At 39.7% G+C, this 9,605-nt stretch overlaps 1 protein-coding gene across 5 annotated transcripts in view; it reads left to right on the top strand.

Moving 5' to 3' along the window:
- Nucleotides 1–9,605, top strand: part of LOC108262635 (TBC1 domain family member 10A) — a 182,809-nt gene that overhangs the window by 154,747 nt on the left and 18,457 nt on the right. The window contains exons 1-7 of one of the 5 annotated variants that reach the window (XR_008394348.1): nt 2,425–2,708; nt 2,792–2,906; nt 4,854–4,968; nt 5,104–5,204; nt 5,294–5,437; nt 5,707–6,119; nt 6,242–6,329. The gene's annotated coding sequence lies outside the window, so the exon portion shown is untranslated. Of the gene's footprint in view, nt 1–2,424; nt 2,709–2,791; nt 2,907–2,936; nt 4,331–4,649; nt 4,969–5,103; nt 5,205–5,293; nt 5,438–5,706; nt 6,120–6,241; nt 6,330–9,605 lie in introns of those variants that run through there. The other 4 variants (XR_008394347.1, XR_008394349.1, XM_053678648.1 and 1 more) reach the window with 4 other exon arrangements.

Raw genomic sequence — 9,605 nt, 5'->3', positions numbered from 1 at the left:
ATCTTTCGAGGCAGCTTCTTCATCACTACCTGCTCCGTTTGACTCAAAAATGTAACGACCGGTTTCAAAAAGTCACAATGTCTTCAGTTCATGTGATTTTACTGCTTAATTTAAACAGGAAATGTGAAATATTTTTTTCCTTTGTTTCCTCTACTGTCTTTTTGCTGTGATCTTGAACACAGTTGTAATTTTTAAAAAAATAATAAATAAACAATCATTCTAGTTCTCTCACTTTCCTTGTCCTAATTGTCCTGTATCTGTTAAATCTGTTTCATCTCTGGTCTTTCTGTCTGTATGAACACTTGTAGAAATGACTTGTAGTCCATATTTTGAAATGATTCGTGATTTTGAATTTAAATAAAGATATTCTTTAATTCTGTATTTTGTCATTTAATCATCAATAGAAATCAGAAGATCAGATTAAAGCCACGGCTTCTTTACCTGCCGAAGCTGTAAAACTTTCAACAAACCAGTCAATAGATCAGCTGAATAAATATAGATTTTTAATTTACTTATTAGATGTATTGATGGTGTTGATAGATTATTTGAAGATTTTTATTGATCTTGGACAGAATCATTCAGTTAAATATTTAAAAAAAAAAACTTGATAAATAGTTGATTAAATGTTCTGAGTCAAATATGAAAACTACAAATAAATAAAATATATTTATATCTGTGTATAATTAAAAAACCTCACTTAATACAAGAAATTCATATCCCAAATGTTGCAAGTGATTAATCTGATCATTTTATTCAGCTGTTTAATTATTACTTTCTAAATAGTAAACAAATGAATGTTCTGTATTCATGAGGAATGTTTATATTTTGTGTCCAAACTCAAAAGTTTAAACAAAGTGTATATTTATGATAATAAACACAAAGAACGTGAAACCTCAACACGTCTACAATCATCGATGAATTAAATATTAATTTAAACAAATAAATTGAACAAGAGTAAGACTAAGTATATTTTTAATTAAAATGTAATTAGAAAGGAGCACTTTTAAAGTGGATTTGATTTAAAATAATGATAAAGCTGTTTTTTTTTTATGTATTTGTATATCTTATCCTCTATCTTGTTTAAGAAGAAGAGAATAATGAAGCTTTTTATGAAATAATATTTGGGTTTATTTTATTTTATTCTCAAATATTCAAATTTACGTCAACGTCCGTTACGTTGGTGACGTCACCGCGAGCGCGAGAAGTCGAACTGAGGAGCAGAAAGCGTTGTTAGTGTTAGTTCTGGCCCGTTTGGACCCAAACTAAAGTGAGTATATTCGGTTCTGTGTAACCGAACCCGTTCTGTTTTGTGCTGTATTGTGTGTATGTGTGTAGTTAACGGTGTTAACACCTGTATTTCAGGTGTATCAGTATGAAGCAGGCGGAGACGGCGCACTGATTCACTCTCAGAGCTCGATTCACTAATGACCGAATCACCGAGGAACCGACCAAAGATAACTCACACCCGCACGGAGAAGAAGTGAGAAATAACATTTTATAACTTTTTTTTATTCACTCCTCTGGTTCAATATTAATGTTAATATTGTACAAATATGCTAGCAGTGCTAGCTTTTGAGGAGGCAGTCCAGTCCACACATGCGCAGTGTAATTAATGAGCAAGCTAATCGAAATGAGATTAGCAAATAGGTCGATGTTATTTTTGATTCTATTTAAAACGATGAATTCACTCTGTCAATAACTGCCACGTCTGAGAATATTACACGATTTACTTTTATAAGTGGACGTGGCTGAACGACATTTAGCTTCACTGGCTAATTAGAGCTCTTTTGCTAGTTTAATGGCTGAGTCATCCGGCTTCGCGCATGCGCAGTGTGGTTTAAGGCGCTATAGTTTTCTTTTGTTTTAAGGCTAAAGATGCATTACCGCCACCTACTGGACTGGAGTGTGGCAGTCGTTTGGCAGAAAAAATCAAATGGGGGGGGGGGTTACCAAAACAATACTACGTAAATAAAGGAAAATAAAGAGATACATAACTATATACTTATTCTTGTATACTTACTGACAACCACTACATATAGACACGTGTATAACCTAATAGACCTATGTAAGATATAACCCAGCACACCTGTACTATAGCACTTGCATTGGAAACATACACTACCGGTCAAACACATTAATTTTTTTTAGGTTTAGGCGTTATAGTCTTCTTCTTTTGAATTATTATTATTATTGAGACCATTTGGGGTGAATTTGGAGCATGTGGGGGGTTTGAGTGACCCCAGAATGACCTATAAATATTCTTTTAATATCTCCAGAACTGACGCAGCACAAACGAAAATATTTACGGCACAAACCAGCACAAACTATTCTGCCGATGTTTTGTGTTGGTGGGGGGTCCAACTTCACGCAGGTTGTGTGTGTGTGTTTCTATGCTCTTCAAATATCCAGGTGTTAGATGGCCAAGTGTGTAGTGTACAGATAGAGTGCACAATTTAAGAAATAGGAACCAGTCAGAGAGAGGACATCGTAATAAGAACAGGAAGCACTGACCAAATAAGGAAATAGATTAAACCGGTACACGGCATATGGGAGGCAGGAGATCGTGACAGTTATGTTGAATTATAACGTGTTGGATTATAGAAATAAATAAAGTGGTACTGATGTGTGTGTGTGTGTGTGTGTGTGTGTTTTAGGATGAGCTGGAGTGGGGCAAAGAGAACTGCATTCAGATCAAACGGATACAAGAGGTTATGATTCTCACTCACTCGCACACATCTATACACACACTTCTTGACACAGATCCCTAACTATCATTTTTGGTGTGTGTTAGAGGTGGCCGAGTTGTTTGAGGATCTGAAGAATCGAGTGTCACAATTCAACATGCACATCAGTGAAACTTCCTCTGACTACACCAGCGCGCACACACACACAAATTCATAGTGCAGGTAATACACACACACACACACGAGTAGAACAGGTGTAGTTTAACAGCATATGTGTATAAAGAGGCTTTTTTCTTCAGGTCAAAATATATACAGCAGCGGTGCCCAATATGTCGATCGCGATCGACCGGTCGATCGCAAAGGAAGTGCGGGTAGATCGCCATTAAAAAAAAAAAAAGAGGTTAGTTGACGTACAGGGCAGCCAGTCTGAGATCTCGTCTTTTCTCTCACCACGCGTGTGCGATCAAGCACACCAGTGCTAAAGGCTAGTGAGCGAAATCGCGGGGAGAGGACATTTTTCAGTCTTTTAAAGACTTCATTGACAAAACCCAGCTCCCAGTGTGCAAATTGATATCAGTCAATGGTTGAGCAGCGCAAATGGATTCATTGCCAAGTGCAGGGAAGACGATGCTTTCCCTGACTTCCTTAACTACCACTGCATAATACACCAACAAGCCTTATGCGCAAGAATGCTAAACGTGAAAGAGATCATGGATGTGGCAACAAAGATCGTCTGTTCTATACGTGCTAGATCACTTCAAAGACGGCTGTTCCGTGCGCATCTGGAGAAGGCAGACTGTGACCAATCAGCTCCTGCTACACACTGACGTGAGATGGCTTAGTAGGGGTAAATTCCTGCAGAGATTTCGAGAGCTCTGTCCGGAGATAAGCGGGTTTCTTTTTGCTGTTAAACATGCAGAATACACCCAAGTCAATGATGATCAGTGGCTGCTGGACTTTTTTTAACCGAGCATTTTTAACCGATCTGACCAACTTAATTTGGAGCTGCAAGGAAAAGACAAAAATTAAAGGCAGTTAATGCTTTTAAACGGAAAATGCAACTTCTGTCCTCAAAGCTGCAGCGCCATGTTTTTGGGAACTTCCAAAACCTCGCGTCAGATCTGGAGACACAGCGGAAGGCTTGTGCGCAGTTTAACATTGCACGCTACACGGAGCAGATTGACAGCTGTCGGTCAGAGTTTGACAGACGCTTTCAAGACTTTGCTTTATTGGAGGCATTCGCCACATTCATGTGCTACCCGTTTAGGGACAATGTTGAGGTTGATTCACTCGCATCGAAAATTGCAGCGCTGTTTCACCTGAACTCGTCTGAAGTGGAGGATGAGATTTTTTGAAACTACAGACTGACATTCAGCTGAAGTCCAGGGCTCATGGACAGTTCTGGAACTTACTCACAGGGGAAAAGTACCCAAACATGAGGAAATGTGCCACCTCCTTGACTGCATTATTTGGCTCTACTTATTTATGTGAGTCAGCCTTTTCCCTCATGAAGATCATTAAGTCCAAATACCGTTCCACAATGACTGATCATCATTTGGAGGCCTGCTTGAGGCTGGCTACCAGCAGCTACTGTCCGGACTATGCAACCCTGACTGATTCTATTCAGTGCACGTCGTCAGAGTAAGGTAATGACCAAAAATGTACTGAATTGTATCGCGCCATAAGGGTTCTGTATCTTTTTCATGTATCTTGCAGTTATGCAAGATACATGAACATATAGTGTGTGTACGTGTGTGTGTGTATATATATATATATATATATATATATATATATATATATATATATATATGTGTGTGTATATATATATATATATATATATATATATATATATATATATATATATATATATATATATAAAATTATACGCAGTGTATAAATAAATATGTTTCGCATTTTTAGTGTAGGTAGATCTCTTTGGTCATGTTAATAGTAGCTCGCAAGTCAAAAAAGTGTGGGCACCCCTGATATACAGTAAATATAAATATTAGTCATAATTCGCAGCCTTAGAAGCACAAGCATCCAAAGTAAAATTGCAAATGCAGAGTTTAAAATTGTCACCATGACGACAAAGTCCAAGAAGTGTAACTTACTCCTGCAGAAAATAAATAATAATTATTATTAAGTATCAGTGATGTTTCCGTTGTTCAGGTGGCGATTGCAGGCGCATTTTATCCGAACTGCTTCCTCCAGGGAACTGTGGACGAGGAGCTCGCCTCCAAGGAGCTCTATGGAAACGACCCCAGGACCACCATAGTGGTATTCAGTCAGCTTCCATTTAACTAGGGGATTAATAATAATAATATTATTATTATTATTATTATTATTATTATTATTAATAATAATAATAATAATAATAATAATAATTCTCTCTCTCCCTCCCTCCCTCTCTCTCTCTCAGGTGTGTAATCTCCCTCCATTTGCATTCCTCTACTATAAACAGCTCCAGTCTCTCTTCAGACACTGTGGTTAAATCAAATCCATCTCCTTTGACAGCTCCAGGTGTGTGTGACACCTCTGTGTGTGTGTGTGTGTGTGTGTGTTTAATTGTGATTTTCTATAAACATGTATTGTGGGTCTGTGTGTATCAGGGCCTATGTAGAGTTCTACTGCTCATCAATGAGAGGTTCTGGCGTTCTCCCAGAGGTCTCTCTGTCTCTCCTCCTCACGCAGCAGAGACTTCCTCTCCATCTCAACGTTTAACCCGCTGGAGAGGTGGAGACTTGGGCAGCTCGGTAGTGTATCTCACACCTCAGATATACACAGTACACACACACACACACACACACACACTGCAGTGAGCATCATCAGATGAGTCATAGTTACATTTTAAGTGAGAGTAGTCATGTGACCACATCCCCTAGACAGTGCGATGTTTAGATGATGTTCTGTACATTAGTGCTGTTCTGTTACAGGTCTCTCTCTCTGTGTCTCTCTCACTCACTGTGTGTGTGTGTGTGTGTGTGTGTGTGTGTGTGTGTGTGTGTGTGTCTCTCTCTCTCAGGGTGAATGTGGATATTCAGAATCAGTCAGTGAGCCCTGTCGGGGTTCTGAGCAGCTCCATTGAGTTGGAGAATCTTCCGTCTAACCCTGTCTTCATCGTCAATATCACCGAGGTGTCTGTTCCGCCTCTTTCACTTTCAGTGCACAAATAAAAAAAAAAGCAGTGGCTCGTGTGTGTCTGTGTGTGTGTGTGTGTGTGTGTGTGGGTCATTGAAGTGGGGTTTCCAGGCTCACGAGGCAAGTCTGGAGAAACAGAGGTGGCTGACAGTGGCCGGTAATACACGGGCGCTCTGCCCACTTCCTGTCTCACTTTATCCAAATCTTCTGTGTCTCGCCCCTTTCTCTGAAACTCTCGCCAAACCTGGGAACTACTACAGAGCCAAAATACTGCATGTCATGGGGAGTAATGTGGAGGTAACATCTGTACACACACACACGTACACCTACTAAAGCGCCTCCGTGATGGAGAATGGAGTGGTTACAGGAAAACTGCACGTTGAGTGTACACGTGTGTGTGTGTGTGTGTGTGTGTACAGGTGTTCTTTGTGGACTTTGGAAACCCTTCCAAGGTGCCATGTAACTCTCTCTGGAACTTCCTGCTGACCGGCAAGCTCTGCATTTCAGGTATTGTCTCCATGGCAACAATTTAGATTTAATTTTTAAATTTAATTTTAAACATTAAACACTTAATCTCCAACAACACGTAGTTAATCCAAAATAGTGTGTGCCAGAAGTGTATACTGAGGGGAGTGTGTGTGCGTGTGTGTGTGTGTGTGTGTGTGTGTGTGTGTGTTCGTTCAGGCTCAGGAGTTCAGCGTGGTGTGTTTGGCATCATCGGCACAGTCAGTCAAGAAGTCAGTGTTACAGAGTAAAAGTCTTTTAATTCATTCAGTACAGCAATATCAAGAAACACAAACAAATATCACAAGCTCTTCACACAACTTGGTGACGTCTTCCACGTCCTTCATCTGAAAAGACACAGACGAAATAGAAATGAATGAATGAATGAATGCCTTTTATTGTCACTATACATATGTACAATGAAATTAAGAGCCACTCCTTTTTGTTCCGTGCAAACATATACATTCAATACACAAGAAGAATAAACAGATAATACACAGATAAATAAACAAGATAAATAAACAAAATAAATAAACAAGATATACAATATATGCAAGATATATGCACGATAGATAGATATTAGGGTGGATGGCGGAGGTACTATGAATTGCACAGTTTGAGACAATATATACATATGCTGTGGACTCAGTACATGTGTTTGTTTATCATGGTAATAGCTTTCGGGAAGAAACTATTCTTAAATCTACTAGTCCTTGTTTTGATGCACCTGTAACGTCTCCCTGAGGGCAACAGAGTGAACAGATCAAAGCCAGGGTGAGAACTGTCCTTAATGATAGTTTTTCCTCTGCTGAGGCAACGGGAAGTGTAAATATCCATCAGGGAGGGGAGAGGGCAGCCCTCAAATCACACACTGTTTATTAATTTGCATAATTTTCTGCGGCTGGTTCATGTAAATACTCGTACAGTCAGGCAGGTGTTGGTTGTTCAAGGAAACTTTTTATTTAACAAAAAAAAAATTCAGCTCATCACAAAGCTTTTGGTGACGTCTTCCCCCTCCTTCTGAAAAGACACACAGACGAAATAGAAATCACACGCTGCAAGGACACAGCCAGGTTCTGTTTTACACACACCTGAGAGGAGATAAACCAGCTGAACTTTCTAATCTTACATTAAACATCCAACAAGCAGCATTCGGGTCACAGTGACTACGTTTACATGGACAGCAGTAATCTAATTATTGACCTTACTCTGAGTAAGATCATAATGTGATTAAGGTGTTTACATGCGTCGCTTTTAGAATACTCCTGTCATGTTCCTGTTTTACATGTTATAGAACATAATTAGATTAACAGCCCGCGTCATTACGTCACTGCGCCACGACGTCCCTCCAGAATTTCACGTATCAACATACAGTTCGTCTTCGTTATGGAACCGTATACAGTTTTGCATGTTTTTATTGAATTTTTTTATGAACGATTCAAATGCAGTTAATTATTTGTCATGCTATACATGTGAATACACAACTGCTTGAAGCCGTGGGCTGCGTCCCAGCAGCTGAGATACATGTATTTTTCCCCATTACAGGCCTATAGTAGGAAAGTATGCGATTTGGGACACAGCCGAGCTCTCTTGTTCGCCGTAAAACTGCCGTGTGTGATCGTGTCCTGTCGCAAAATGCGGTGAAAACTCTCACACAACGTTCATAGTGTGATTAAGGTGTTTACATGTGTGTAATACACGTCCATAATGCCACTAAAACAGGAGTACTCCACCTGTCTTAATTAGATTAATGCTTACTTCGATTATGACCTTAATTAGATTAAGGTATAAAATTGCTGTTTACATGGTAGTTTCTTAATTAGAGTATGGTCTTAATCGGATCAAGAGTGGATTATTGTTGTCCATGTAAACGCAGCTAGTGAGAGATTAATGACAAGTTCCTGTAACGCTTCTTCTGCTTTAAACTCGAACCTGAGGGTTACGACGCCATCTCGAACTAAAACAACTTCTATCTACAAAGCTACAGTGCAGAAGAGTTACTCTGACCGGGGCAGGGGCTGGTAAGGTGTGAAAGCAGCTTGAAGTATTTCAGTGTAGCACATTCTGCTCAAGAGTCACTTTGGCTCCCTCCGCTCTAATCTTGGTCAGCTGCTGGATCTGCTGGAGCATTCAGCGCAGCTAAGCGTGCTTGAGTTAGTTGTCTTACTGTTTGTGCTGCGCTGCACGTTAAACGCAGTCAGTCAAACAGGTGCGTAATGAACGCGCAGAGAGACAGAGAATAAGAGTGAATAAGTTCAGACGTTACCCGAACAATTAAATTCAATTCAATTTTATTTGTATAGCGCTTTTTACAATAGACATTGTCTCAAAGCAGCTTTACAGAAATATCAGCACGGTATACAGATATTAAAGGTGTGAATTTATCCCAACTGAGCAAGACACTGAGTGGCGACGGTGGCAAGGAAAAACTCCCTAAGATGTTTTAAGAGGAAGAAACCTTGAGAGGAACCCGACTAAGAAGGGAACCCATCCTCATCTGGGTAACAACAGATATTGTGAAAAAGTTCATTATGGATTTATATGAAGTCTGTATGGCCTTAAGAGCAGCCGTAGTCCCAGCAGTCTGGAATTAAAGAAGATTTGAGCTCCATCCAGAGGCAGAAAGGATCTGGATCTCTAGTATCTCCATAAATTCGTGTGGGGCTCGGCGAAAGGAGAGAGGGAGAAAAAAGATAATTATGACTGCGAAGTAGTAGAACAGAATCTAGTCAGGGTAGGCTTGAGAAACAAATACGTTTTAAGCTTAGACTTAAACACTGAGACTGTGTCTGAGTCCCGAACACTAATAGGAAGACTGTTCCATAACTGTGGGGCTCTATAAGAGAAAGCTCTTCCCCCTGCTGTAGCCTTCACTATTCGAGGTACCATCAGATAGCCTGCATCTTTTGATCTAAGTAGGCGTGGCGGATCATATAAAACCAAAAGCTCGCTTAGATATTGTGGCGCGAGACCATTTAGTGCTTTATAGGTTAATAAGAGTATTTTATAATTAATGCGAGATTTTACTGGGAGCCAATGCAGTATTGATAATATCGGTGTGATATCGTCGTATCTTCTAGTTCTAGTTAGGACTCTAGTAGCTGCATTCTGGACTAACTGGAGCTTATTTATATTCCTACTGGAACATCCAGACAGTACGGCATTACAGTAATCTAATCTAGAGGTGACGAATGCATGAACTAGTATTTCCGCATCATGTAGTGACAATATGTTTCTTATTTTAGAAATATTTCTGAGATGAAAGAAGGCTATCCTAGT

Source organism: Ictalurus punctatus, unplaced genomic scaffold, assembly GCF_001660625.3.
Source record: "Ictalurus punctatus breed USDA103 unplaced genomic scaffold, Coco_2.0 Super-Scaffold_100046, whole genome shotgun sequence".
Classification (NCBI taxonomy): Eukaryota; Metazoa; Chordata; class Actinopteri; order Siluriformes; family Ictaluridae; genus Ictalurus; species Ictalurus punctatus.
Note: the sequence above shows the minus strand (reverse complement) of the source record. Positions and strands in the feature narration are given on the sequence as shown.